Source organism: Colobus angolensis, unplaced genomic scaffold (assembly GCF_000951035.1).
Source record: "Colobus angolensis palliatus isolate OR3802 unplaced genomic scaffold, Cang.pa_1.0 Scaffold6, whole genome shotgun sequence".
Lineage (NCBI taxonomy): Eukaryota > Metazoa > Chordata > Mammalia > Primates > Cercopithecidae > Colobus > Colobus angolensis.
Genome location: NW_012119598.1, coordinates 23245064 through 23259902, shown reverse-complemented (window position 1 = coordinate 23259902; position 14839 = coordinate 23245064). Strand labels below are relative to the sequence as shown.

General features: G+C 37.2%; 1 long non-coding RNA gene across 1 annotated transcript in view; it reads right to left on the bottom strand.

The window, feature by feature from the left end:
• The window catches only part of LOC105526696, a 37150-nt gene that overhangs the window by 10932 nt on the left and 11379 nt on the right, over window positions 1-14839 (bottom strand). The window contains exon 2 of the long non-coding RNA XR_001004127.1: window positions 4519-4582. This is a non-coding gene — a long non-coding RNA (uncharacterized LOC105526696). The remainder of the gene's footprint in view (window positions 1-4518; window positions 4583-14839) is intronic.

Genomic DNA, 14839 nt, shown 5'->3' with positions numbered 1-14839 from the left:
ATCAAAAGTAAACGATAGAGAATTCTAAAACCAACAAGAAAAGAGTGTCAAGTCATATATACAGGGGAGTCCCCATTAGACTAATAGCAGATTTCTCAGCAGACCAGGAGAGAAAACCATAAAAACCAGGACAGAATGGGATGATTTATTCAAAGTGCTGAAAGAAAACAAGCTGTCAGAGAATACTATGTCCAGCAAAGTTATCTCTGAGAAACAAAGGAGAAATAAAGTCCTTTCTGGACAATCAAAACCTCAAGAAATTCATCACCAATACACCAGCCTTACAAGAAATGCTTAAGGAAGTATTTCAACTGGAAGTGAAAGAAAAACTACTATCATGTAAACACATGAAAATATAAAACTCACTGGTAGAACAGATATGCAAATAAGAAAGAGAAAGGAATCAAATACTATCACTACAAAAAAAACAAACAAACAGAAAACTGCAGAGATCAACAATAAAGAAGAAACAAAGGATATACCACCCCCCCAAAAAAAAACTAACAAAATGACAACAGTAAGTCCTTGCCTATCAATAATAACCTTGAATGGAAATGGATTAAATTCCCCATTTTAAAAATGTAGACTGGCTGAATTAATGAATAAATAAGATGCAACAAGAAACTCATCTCACCTGTAAGGACACTACAGACTGAGGGTGAAGAAATAGAAAAAGATTATCCAAACAAATGGAAACCCAAACAAGCAACAGTAGCTATACTTGTATCAAATAAATTAGACTTTAAGTAAAAAACTGCCAAGAGAGAAAAGAAAGGTCCTTATATAATGATAAAGGGATCAATTCAGCAAGGGGATATAATTCTAAGTATACATGCACCCAAAACCAGAGCACTCAGTTATATAAGTCAAATGTTATTAGATCTTAAGAGAGAGAGAAACCTCAATACAATAATAGCTGGGGTCTTCAACACCCTACTCTCAGCAAACATGTCATCTAGATAGATAATCAGCAAAGAAATATCAGATTTACACTGCACTATACCCAACTGGACCTAACAGACATTTACAGAACATTTCATCAAACAGAGGCAGAATACAACTTCTTCTCATCAGAACACGGAACATTCTCCAGGATAGACGATATGCTAGGTCACAAAACAAGTGTTAACAACATTTTAAAAACTGAATTCTTATCAAATATTTTTTCTGACTACAATGGAATAAAACTAGAATTCGACAACAGGAACTCTGGAAACTATAAAAATACATGGAAATCAAACAACATCTTCCTGAATGATCAATTGGTCAAGGAAGAAATTAAGAAGGAAATGTAAAATGTAAAAATTTCTTGAAACAAATGAAAATAGAAACAATATACTATAACCTATGGTATGCAGCAAAAGCAGTACTAAGAAAGAACTTTATAGCAATAAGTGTCCACATCAAAAAGCAGAAAATTTTCAAATAAACAACCTAACAATATACCTGAGGGAAATAGAAAAGCAAGAACAAACCAAGCCCAAAATTAGTAGAAGAAAAAAAAAAATCAAAGTGGAAATAAATGAAACAGAGACAAAAAATACAAAAGATCAACAAAATAAACAGCAGGTTTTTTGAAGTGCCTGGAAGACAATCCAGGCAATACCATCTTGGACACAGAAACAGGCAAATATTTTTATGACAAAGACACCAAAAGCAATCACAATAAAAGCAAAAATTTACATATGGGATCTAATTAAACTTAGGAGCTTCTGCACAGCAAAATAAACTGTCAATAGAGTAAACAGACAACCTACAGAATGAGAGAAAATATTTGCAAACTATGTATCTGACAAGTCTAATATCCAGCATCTATAAAGAATTTAAATTTCCAAGAGAAAAACAACCCCATTAAAAAGTGGGCAAAGGACATGAACAGACACTTTTCAAAAGAAAACATACATGTGGCCAAAAAGAACATGAAAAAAAAAGTTCATTATCACTGATCATTAGAGAAATGCAAATCAAAACCACAGATATGATATCACACCACTGAGAATGACTAGTATTAAAAAGTCAATAAATAGATGGCAGAGAGGTTGCAGAGAAAAGGGAACACAATACATTGTTGGTGGGAGCATACATTAGTTCAACCATTTTGGAAAGCAGTATGATGATTCCTCAAAAAGCTAAAAGTAGAATGACCATTCGACCCAGCAATCCCATTACTGGGTATATGCCCAGAAGAATATAAATCATTCTACCATAAGAACACATGCATGTGAATGTTCACTACAGCAATGTTTATGATAGCAAAGACACAGAATCAACCTAAATGCTCATAAGTGACAGATTGGATAGAGAAAACGTGGTACATACACAGCATGGAAAATTATGCAGTCATAAAAAAGAACGAGAGCATGTATTTTGCAAGAACATGGATGAGCTGGAGGCTATCATCCTTAGCAAACTAATGCAGGAACAGAAAACCAAATACCATATGTTCTCACTTATAAGTGGGAGCTAAATGATGAGAACTTATGAACACAAAGAAGGAAACACCAGGCACTGGGGTCTACTTGAGGGTAGAGGGTGGAAGGAGGGAGAGGAGCAAAAAAGATAACTATTCAGTACTGGGCTTAATACATGGGTGATGAAATAATCTGTACAACAAACCCCTGTGGCACAAGTTTACCTATGTAACAAACCTTTACATGTAGCACCAAACCTAAAATAAAAGTTAAAAAAAGTAAAAAATAAAGTAAATAGGCCAGACGAGGTGGCTTACACCTATAATCCCAGAACTTTGGGAGGCTGAGGCAGGTGGATCACCTGAGATTGGGAGTTCGAGACCAGCCTTGCCAACATGGTGAACCCTGTCTCTACTAAAAATCCTGATACAAAAATTAGCTGGGTAGTGTCACACACCTGTAATCCCAGCTACTTGCGAGGCTGAGGCATGAGAATTGCTTGAACCCAGGAGGCCGAGATTTCAGTGAGCCAAGATTGCACCACTGCACTCCAGCCTGGGTGACAGAGTGAGGCACTGTCTCTAAATTAATTAAAATAAAATACACTGAACACATCATGATATAGTTTGGATATTTCTCTTCACCCACATCTCATGTTGAAATGCAATGCCTAATGTTGGAGGTGGGACCTGGTGGGAAGTGTTTGGGTCATGGGGGAATATCCTTCATAGCGTGGTACTGTTCTCACCATAGTGAATGAGTTCTCCTGAAATCTTGTTTAAAAGTGTGTGGCATCTCCCCATCTCTCTCTTGCTCCTCACTTCAAATTCCACCATGATTGTAAGCTTCCTGAGGCCACTCCAGAAGCTGATCAGATGCCAGCACCATGCTTTCTGTAAATCCTGCAGAACCATATCCCAATTAAACCTCTTTTCTTTATAAATTACCCAGCCTTAGGTGTTTCTTTATGGCAGTGCAAGAATTGACTAGCATATACCATTTGCTAGATTAAGAAAAAGAAAGACAAAAATAAAACAGAAACAAAAAAGAAGACATTATAACTGATACCACAGAAATTCAAAGGGACATTAGGGACTATTATGAACAATTATATACCAAACAAATTGAAAAACCCAGAGGAAATGGATAAAGTCCTGGATACATACAACCTACCAAGATTGAATCAGAAAGTAACAGAAATCCTGAATAGACCAATAATGAGAAATGAGATTGAGTCAGTAATTTAGAAAAATCTCCCAACAAAGAAAAGCCTAGGGGCAGATGGCTTCACTGCTGAATTCTACCAAACTTTCAAAGAACTAATACCAACTTTTATCAAACTACTCCAAAAAAATCTAAGGGAAGGCAATTATTCCAAATTCATTCTGTAAGACCAGCATTACCCTAATATCAAAACCAGATAAGGATATAACAACAACAACAAACTACAGGCCAATATCCCTGATAAACATAGATGCGAAAATTCTCAACAAAATATTAGCAAACTGAATTCAGCAGAACATCAAAAAGGTAATACACTATGATTAAGTGAGATTTATCCCATGAATGCAAGCACAGTTCAGCATACACACAATGTATTAGTCTGTTCTCACACTGCTATAAAGATACTATCTGAGACTGGGTAATCTATGAAAAAAAGGTTTAATTGACTCATAGTTCTGCATGGCCGTGGAAGCCTCAGGAAACTTAGTATCATGGTGGAAGGCAAAGGGGAAACAAGGCATGTCTTGCATGGCAGCAGGAGAGGTCGGGGGGAGAGGGGGACAGCGAAGGAGAGAGAAAAAGAAAGAAAGAGAGAGAGAGAGAGGTGGGGAACTGCCAAACACGTTTAAAGCATCAGATCTTCTGAGAACTACCTCACTGCTGTGAGAACAAAATGGCAGAAACCACCCCCATGATCCAATCACCTCTCACCAGGTCCCTCCCTCAACATCTAGGGATTACAACTCCAGATGAGATTTGAGTGGCGAACTGAGCCAAACCATACCATTCTGCAACTGGCCCTTCCAAAATCTCATGTCCTTCTACCACTGCAAAATCAATCATGCCTTCCCAAGAGTCCCCCAAAATCTTAACTTATACTAACCTTAACCCAAAAGTCCAAGTCAAAGTCTCATCCAAGACAAGGGAAATTCCTTCGGCCTGTGAGCCTGTAAAATCAAAAGCAAGTTAGTTACTTCTAAGATACAATGAGGGTATAGGCATTGGGTAAATGATTCCATTCCAAATAAGACAAACTGGCCAAAACAAAGGGTCTACAGGCCACATGCAAGTCTGGAAGCCAACATGGCAGTTATTAAATCTTAAAGCTCCAAAATAATCTCCTTTGACTCCATCTCTCACATCCAGGGCACACTGACAAAACGAGGGGGCGCCCAAGGCCTTGGGCAGCTCTGCCCATGTGGCTCTGCAGGGAACAGCCCCTAAGACTGCTTTCACAGGCAAGCGTTGAGTGCTAGCTGCTGGTGGATCTACCATTCAACCATGGAGGATGGTGGCCCTCTTTTCACAGCTCCACTAGGCAATGCCCCAGTGGGGACTCTGTGTGGAGGCTCTGATTCCAAATTTCCCTTTCACACTGCCCTAGCAGAGGTTCTCCATGAGGGCTCCAACCCTGCAGCAAATTTCCGCCTGGACATCTAGATATTTCCATATATGATCTGAAATCTAGGCAGAGGTTCCCAAACCTCAATTCTTGACTTCTGTGCACCCACAGGTCCAACACCACTTGGAAGCCACAAAGGCTTGGGCCTTGCACCCTCTGAAGCAAATACCTGAGCTGTATGTTGGCCCCTTTTAGCCACTGTTGGGATGCAGGGCACAAAGTTCCAAGACTGCACAAAGCAGCAAGGACCTGGGTCCAGCACATGGAAACAAGTTTTCTTCTTAGGCCTCTGGGCCTGTGATGGGAGGGGCTGCTGTGAAGACCTCTGACATGCCCTGGAGACATATTCCCCATTGTCTTGATGATTAACATTTGACTCCTCATTATATATGCAAATTTCTGCAGCCAGCTTGAATTTCTTCCCAGGAGATTGGTTTTTCTTTTCTACTACATGGTTAGGCTGCAAATTTTCCAAACTTTCATGCTCTCCTTCTCTTTCAAACATAAGTTCCAATTTCAGACCATCTCTCTCAAGTTAAAAGTTCCACAAATATCTAGGGCAGGGCAAAATGCTGCCAGTCTCTTTGCTAATGCATAGGAATAGTTGCTTTTACTCCAGTTCCCAACAAGTTTTTCATCTTCATCTGAGACTACCTCATCCTGGACTTCATTGTCCATATCACTATCAGCATTTTGGTCAAAACTATTCAACAAGTCTCTAGGAAGTTCCAGACTTTCCTACATCTTCCTGTCTTCTTCTGAGCCCTCCAAACCGTTCCAACCTCTGCCTGTTGTACAGTTCCAAAGTCGCCTCCACATTTTCAGGTTATCTTTATAGCAGTACCCCACTATCACAGTACCAATTCTCTGTATTAGTCTATTCTCACACTGCTATAAAGGTATTGCCTGAAACTGGGTAATTTATGAAGAAAAAAGCTTACTTGACTCCGTTCTATGCGGCTGGGAAGGCCTCAGGAAACTTACAATCACAGCGGAAGGTTAAAGGAAAGCAAGGCACATCTTACGTGACAGCAGAAGAGAGAGAAAGCGGGGAGAACTGCCAAACACCTTTAAAGCGTGAGATCTGAGAAAACTCCCTCACTATCATGAGAACGGCATGGGCAAAACTGCCTTCATGATCCATTCCCCTCCCACCAGGTCCCTCCCTTGACACCTAGGTATTACAATTCCAGATGAAATTTAGGTGGGGACACAGAGCCAAATTATATCACAAACCAAATAAACACAAAACATCACATCAATAGAGTGAAGAACAAAAATCATATGATCATTTCAATAGATGTAGGAAAACCATGGATACATTTCAACATTCCTTCATGATAAAAGCCATCAACGAATTAGGTAAAGAAGGAACAAACCTAAACATAAAAACAATATATAACAAAGTCACAGCCAACCTCATACTAATCAGGAAAATGCTGAAAGCTTTCTAAGAACTGAAACAAAACCCACTTTTGCCACTTTTATTCAACGTAGTACCAGAAGTTCTAGCCAAAGCAGTTAGGCAAGAGAAAAAAATAAAAGGCATCCAAATTGGAAAACAGGAAGTCAAACTGTCCCTGTTTACAGTTTCTCTAATTTTATATAGAGAAAAACCTAAAGACTCTACTGGAATTTTTAGAACTGATAAGTGAATTTGCTGAAGTTGCAGGATACAAAATCAACATACAAAAGAATCAATAGTGTTCCTATATATCAACAACTAACCAGCTGAAATAAATCAATAAAGCAATTCCAGTTACAATAGCTATAAAAAATTTTAAAATATAATATCTAGGAATAAATATAACCAACAATATGAGAGACCTCTACAATGAGAACCATAAAATGTTGATGAAGGAAATTTATCACAAATAAATGGAAAGATATCTCAGATTCATGGATTGGAAGAATATTATGAAATTGACTATACTACCTAAAATGATCTATAGATTCCATGCAATCCCTATTATAAGACCAATGACACTCTTCACAGAAATAGAAAAAACAACCCTAAAATTCATATGGAACCACAAAAGACCCCAAATAGCCAAAGCAATCTTGAGCAAAAAGAACAAAACTGGAGGCCTCATATTACCTGACTTCAAAATATATTACAAAACTTTAGTAACCAAAACAGCATGTATTTACAAAAAAACAGACACATAGAACAGTGGAGCAGAAAAAAGGGACCAGAAATCCATGTATTTACAGACAACTGATTTTCAATAAAGGGACCAAGAATATAAATTGAGGAAAGAACACCCTCTTCAATAAATGGTTCTAGGAAAACTGGATATCCGTAAACAAAATAAAATTAGACCCCTACCTCTCCCTATATACAAAAATCAACACAAAATGGATTAAAGACTTCAATATAAGACCTAAAACTATGAAACTGTTAGAAGAAAACAGGGGAAATACTTCAGGACATTGGTCTGAGCAAATACTTTACAGCTAAGGCCTTAAAAGCAAAGACACAAAAGCAAAAATAGGCACTTCTGCACAGCAAAGGAAACAAATAACAGAATAAAGAGACAACCTACAGAATGGGAGAAAATATTTGCAAACTATACCTCTGACAAGAGGTTAATATCCAGAATATACAAGGTACTGAAACAACTCAACAGCTAAAAAAACAAATAATCCAATTTAAAAGTGGGCAGAGGATCTGAACAGACCTTTCTCCAGAGAAGACATGCAAATGGCCACAAGTATATTTAAAAAAAAAAAAATCAGGAAAATGCAAATCAAAACCACAATGAGACATCTCACCTCAGTTAAAAGGGTTATTATTAAAAAGACAAAAAATAGGCCAGGCGCGGTCACCCAAGCCTGTAATCCCAGCACCTTGGGAGGCCGAGGCAGACGGATCACGAAGTCAGGAGATCGAGACCATCCTGGCTAACACAGTGAAACCCCATCTCTGCTAAAAATACAAAAAAAAGAAATTAGCCGGGCGTGGTGGCGGGCGCCTGTAGTCCCAGCTACTCTGGAGGCTGAGGCGGGAGAATGGCGTGAACCTGGGAAGCGGAGCTTGCAGTGAGCCGAGATCGCACCACTGCACTCCAGCCTGGGCGACAGAGCGAGACTCTGCCACAAAAAAAAAAAAAAAAAGACAAAAAATAACAAAGGTTGGCGAGAATGTGGGAAAAAGGAAACTCTTATGCTCTGTTGGAGAGAATATAAATTAGTACAGCTATTAAGGAAAACATTATGGGGATTTTCCTCAAAAAGCTAAAAATAGAATTACCGTATGATTCCGGAATCTCACTACTGTGTATATATCCAAAGGAAAAGAAATCAGTATGTTGAAGAGATATCACCACTCTCATATTTATTGCAGCACTATTCACAATAGCCAAGATACGAGATCAAACTAAGAGTCCATCAACAGAAGAATGGATAAAGAATATGTGGAATTTATACACAATATTTAGCTATAAAAGAGAAGTGAAATTCTGTCATTCATGGCAACGTGGATGAGCCTGGGACACTGTGTTATGTGAAATAAGGCAGAGAAAGATAAATACTGCATGTTCTTGTTCATATGTTGAAGTTAAAAAAGTTGATCTCATAGACGTAGACAGTAGAACAGTGTTTACTAGAAGCTGGGAAGAGTTAGAGAGGAGAAGGAAGAGGTTGGTTAATGTCCATAAAATTGCAGCTAGATAGAATAAGTCCTCGTGTTCTAAAGAGCATTAGGTAACCATAGTAAACAATAATTTATTGTATTTTTTCAAACAGCTAAAAGATTTGGAATGTTACCAACATAAAGAAACAATAAAGGTTTGAGGTTATAGATATGCTAATTACTCTGATTTGATCATTACACATTATATACATGTATTGAAATGTCACACAGTACCCCACAAATATATACAATTATAATGTGTCAATTAAAAATGTTTTCTAATCTATACATCCGACAAAGTTCTAATATCCAGAATCTACAATGAACTCAAACAATTAGCAAGAAAAAATCAAACAATTCCAACAAAATATGGGCTAAGGACATGAATAGACAATTATCAAAAGAAGATATACAAATGGTCAACAAGCATATGAAAAAATTCTCAACATCATTAATGATCAGGAAAATGCAAATCAAAACCACAATGCGATAGCACCTTACTCCTTCAAGAATGGCCATAATCAAAAAATCAAAAAACAATAGATGTGGCTGTGGATGCGGTGAACAGGGAACACTTCTACACTGCTGGTGGGAATGTAAACTAGTGCAACTACTATGCAAAACAGTGTGGAGATTCCTTAAAGAACTAAAAGTAGAACTACCATTTGATCCAGCAATCCCACTACAGGGTATCTACCCAGAGGAAAATAAGTCATTATACAAAAAAGACACTTGCATGTTTATACCAGCAGAATTCACAATTGTGAAAATGTGGAACCAACCCAAATGCCGACCGATCAACGAGTGGATAAAGAAACTGCGGCATATATATACACGTGTGTGTGTGTGTGTGTGTGTGTGTGTATATGTATATGTGTGTATATATGTGACAATATATATGACTGTGTGTGTGTGTGTGTGTGTGTATATATGATGGAATACTACTCAGCCACAAAAAGGAATGAATTAATGGTATTTGTAGCAACCTGGATGAGATTGGAGACTATTATTCTAAGTGAAGTAACTCAGGAATGAAAAACCAAACATCATATGTTCTCACTCATAAGTGGGAGCTAAGCTATGAGGATGCAAAGACATAAGAATGACACAATAGACTTTGGGGACTCAGGGGGAAAGGGTGGAAATTGGGTGAGGGAAAAAAGACTGCAAATTGTGTGCAGTGTATACTGCTTGGGTGGTGGGTGCACCAAAATCTCACAAATCACCACTAAAGAACTTACTCATGTAACCAAACACCACCTGTCCCCCAATAACCTATGGAAATAAAAAAAAATTAAAGCTCCCATGTAAGTAGGACCACATAGATGTGCATGTATACAGATGTGCATGTATACAGATATGCATAGAAAAGAGTCTGGAAAGATACACACTAAACTGTTCACAGTGATCACCTCTGGGGTAGGGAGCAGTGATAGAGCAAAGGAAGCCTTCCCCTTTCAACTTGAGAGACATCACATCGCTTAAATGTATTTCTTTGTGTTACAGTAAACATATATATTTAAATAAAATAAAAATTTATATAAAGATTTAATGATATTCTTTTGAACTATTTATATTAGCTGTTCAATCAAAATTATTTCTTAAATATTCTTATCCAAAAGCTTTCTTAATTTTATAACACTGACTTTAGTCAATACTAATTTACCTAGTACCATTCCAGTAATGAGAATAGCTGAATAATGATTATGGATAAATCAGTTATTCATATGAAACTTACCATGTTAAATATTAGTTTTTAATTGTGACAGTCTTAACGGCAATACCTTTATGTTCTTTGGCTGCTAAGAATCATTTAATTCTTATCTTCGTGTTTCAAGTTTATGTATTCTAGAGTTGTTCTAATATGGTAGCCACTAACCACATGTGGCTATTTAAATTGAATTATGTGGCTATTTAAATTGAATTACACATTTTAAGCATTCAATAGCTAGATGTGGCTGGTGGCTACTCTACTAGATAGCCACAGACACAGATATTTCCATTATTGTCCAATCGTATTGTACAGTGATAGTCTAGAAAATACTTATTCTTAAGGATATTGTTGCTGGATATAGACTCTTTGGTTGACAGAGTTTTTTCTAGCATTACAAAAATGTTCCATACTTTTCTGTCTTCAGTGTCTCTGAGGAAAAGCCAGGTGCTAATCACATTATTATTCTTTCAATGTTTATAAGATTTTTGCTTTGACTTTTACTGCTTTAACTATGGTTTTTTGTGTGGCCTTTCTGTTTATTCTGCTTGGTAACTGGTGTCAACTTGAACCCGTAAATTTATGTTTTTTATCAAATTTGGGAAAATATTGGCTATTACTTCTTTATTTTTTCTGTTTCATCATTTCACTCTTCTGTTTCTGAGACTCCAAGTACATGTAATAAATTTAACCACTTAATATTCTCTAACAAAGCAGTCCCCAACTTTTTGGCACAAGGAACTGGTTTCATGAAAGACAATTTTCCCACAGAACAGGAGGGTTGTGGGGGATGGTTTCAGGATGAAACTTTTCCACCTCAGATCATCAGGCATTAGATTCTCATAAGGAGTATGCAAACTAGATCCTTCACATGTACAGTTCACAATACTGTTCGTGCTCCTATGAGAATCTAAGGCCACCGCTGAGCTGACAGGAGGTGGAGTTCAGGTAGTAATGCTCACTCATCTGCTGCTCACCTCCTGCTGTGTGACCCAGTTCCTAATAGGCCACAGACAGGTACTGAACCATTTCCCAGGGGTTAGGGACCCCTGCTGAAACAGATCTCTGCAGCGCAGTTCATTTTTATTTCAACCTGTTTTTTCTCTCTGTTCTCTATATCAAATAATTACTATTGATTAAAGTTCACTTACTCTTGCTTTTGTCAACTCCATTTAGCTGTTGGTCCATCAAGTTAAATCTTTTTCATATATTGCATTTTTTAGGTCTAGAATTGTCATTAGTTTTCTTGTTTGTTTGTTTGTTTTTTACAGAGTTTCACTCTGTTGCCAGGCTGGAGTGGGACGGTGTAATCTTGGCTCACTGCAATCTTCACCTCCCAGGTTCAAGCGATTCTCCTGCCTCAGCCTCCCAAGTAGCTGGGACTACAGGCATGCACCACTATGCCCAACTAAGTTTTTGTATTTTAGTAGAAGCAGGGTTTCACCATGTTGGCCAGGATATTTTATTTTCGATCTCTCGACCTCGTGATCCGCCCACCTCAGCTTCCCAAAGTGCTGGGATTACAGGGATGAGCCACAGTGCCTGACCCATTGGTTCATCTTTGCTTTTTTTGGCAGATATTTCTATCTCTTAATTCACTTTAAGCACGGTGTATTTACTGCATAGAGCATGGTCATGATAGCTGTCTTAAATCTTGTCCGTTACTTCCAACGCCTGAGCCATCTTGGTGTTGATATCAGTTAATGTTCTTTCCTCATGAGAATACACACCATTGTCCTAATGATTTGTGTGTCACGTAATTTTGGATTGGATCCTAGATATTATTAATATCAAGATGTAGAGACTCTGGATTATGTTAGTTTTCCTCCAGTGAGTATTGTTCCCTTTAATTTACTACAAAATTATCTTGTTTCACCTCATAACTGTAAATTCTGATTTCTGGATGACAACTCCGGTCCCAATTCAGATATTTTATCTTTAACTGGAAACTTTGAATCTGTTCCATGTATATATGAATCATGGGTAAGCCACCTATGTTGGAGACAGAATGAATATGGGAATCCCACGTGTAACTCTTTTCCTCTCTCGTGGCTGAGGTCTCCCCAGATTCAGTTTTCCTGTCTTGAAGGACTGGAGATTTCTTCGGCAGCACTCTCTTATCCTGCATGCCATGTCTAAAGAGGAGAAGTCCTGAAAAAGCAATAATTCTATCTGATTCCTGTCCTCCAAGAAGATACTCCTCTAATAGACTCTGCCTACTTGTGTTTCTTCTACAGTGTTGTCAGTGGCTGCTTTTTGTATTATATCCAGAATTCATAGTTGTTTTCTTGCAGTGGTGTCAGTCCCTAGGAGCCTACTTAGCCATTATGTAAAGCAAATCCTTCTTTCCTTTTCCTTTGATACTTGTTTTAGTTTCAAGAGGTCCTGACCTCAAGAGTCACTATTAGTTGGTCAACAAAAGTGTTCCTTTCTTCTAGCCAGCAAACAAGATAGTTCCTTTAGTGTTTTCAAAGAGTATTTGTTTCTCAATATTTTAAAAATTTTTTTATTTTCCTACTTAATTTGTTTATAAATAAGTAGCTTTCATAGAGGATTGGGGGTTCTGAATAGGTCTTGCTGCATTTTATTCTGTAATTTAAGAAACAAGTCATCAAGAAAATTTATAAAGCTGGAAAACTTGTGTTTTAGTGATGTGATCCTGTAATCTTGGAATTTAGTGCTTTTAAAAGTTAATGTTAAAAAAATAATGGTAAATTTACAGAAGTGTATTCCCACAGCAACATGGAAACAGTATTTGACTTGAAATAAACAGATGTGGGCCCCAGGTATGGCACCACTGAATCACTTCCTATGTTTGAATCTCTATTTTTCCATCACTAAAAATGCCTCTTTCAACTCTAAGGCTGCACAGAGCTTTCAGCCATATAGAGAAAACCTCTAAGATATATAAGTCTAAATATTACTATGTTCAATAAACAGTTACACTTTCTTAGTTTAAGGCAATACTGACACACACTAAACAACATAATCAGTTCAGTGCTCTATTCATTCTTTCAAAACTTAAATTCAATGCTATTTTCAAAGAGCCCTATAGCTTGTTATGATGGTGGTGGTTATCCCACAGGTTTACAATCGTTATTGCTCAAATGTTTTGTATTACTGTCAAAGTTATAATAACTCATTTATGATCCTTTAGGGTATCTATTCCATCTATTCTACCTGAAATTCTGTAATTTTCCTATCATCATCAATCCTGTGGGTAATTGTGTCTTTTGGCATTGTAAGAACTTCAGACCAAATCTACTTTAAGCCAGTGAACTGCATTAGAAAAGGAAAAATCCTTTAAAAGGCAAGACATTTGGCACTATAGAGATTAGAGGGACCTTGGAAATTGATTTCAATCAGTTGATTGATTGTGAATTGGTAGCTGACTATACCCATCTCTGGGTTACTTGTAAGCATTCCAAGTAAGCTCATTAACATTAAAATATAAATGTGGGAGCATAGCTAGCAGCTTCCAGAAGGAAACCCCTACCTCAACCATGAGAATCTTACCCCTCTCAATGATTTCATAGTCATCTGTCATTCCTGTATTCTCCAGCACATTCTCAGTGTTCTCAACACACCATGGTATTCACAAGGCTTCTAAGTCACAAAGAGTTATTCTCCAAATTAAAAAGGAGTCAAGCTGTAGTACAGATGTAAGCTGTCCACTAGAAATATCATGTGAGCCACATATTTAATTTTAAATTGTCTAGGAGCTACTTTGTTAAAAAGTAAAATGAAAAATTAATTCTAATAACATATTTTAACCCAACACATCCAAAATATTATCATTTTAACCCAACACATCAAAAATATTATCATTTACCTTGTCATAAGCATTAAAATCAATGAAATACATATTTTGCCATTCTCTTTTCATTTTACATTTTCAAAATCCAGACTGTATTTTCTTATAGCACATCTTAATTTGTACTAGCCACATTTCAAGTACTCTATAGCTGTATAAGGCTAGTGGTTACTATACTGGACAGCATACCATCTAGTACTTTTTTTCCTTTTTCCTTGAATATGGGAAACAATAGCAGGGCAAGAGTTTCTTATGATATAATTTCAACTGTCATGTCTTCAGTCCACCCAGAAACAGACTTCTGTTCATTCATGCTAGTTCACAGACCATGATTTAATAAAGAGATATTTTGGGCACAGATTCAAAAATATAGGATCACTTTTTCTGGGCAATGATAGACTGTTGGAGCAACAGAACTAGAGGCAACCTCAAGCAACTATCAAAGTGCTATTCTCTCACTGTCTAGAGAGATAAATGATCCAGCTAAGCTCAAACAGCTAGTTAGCAGCAGAGCCAGGTTGGTAATCCACAATTCGAGTTTGCAGTCTGTGAACTTTCTGATGCAGTATGTTGAATTTTACCACACTAAAATATGGTACTGGAGGCTACTGTATACGTACTTTCTTTTTTTTTTTTTTTTTTT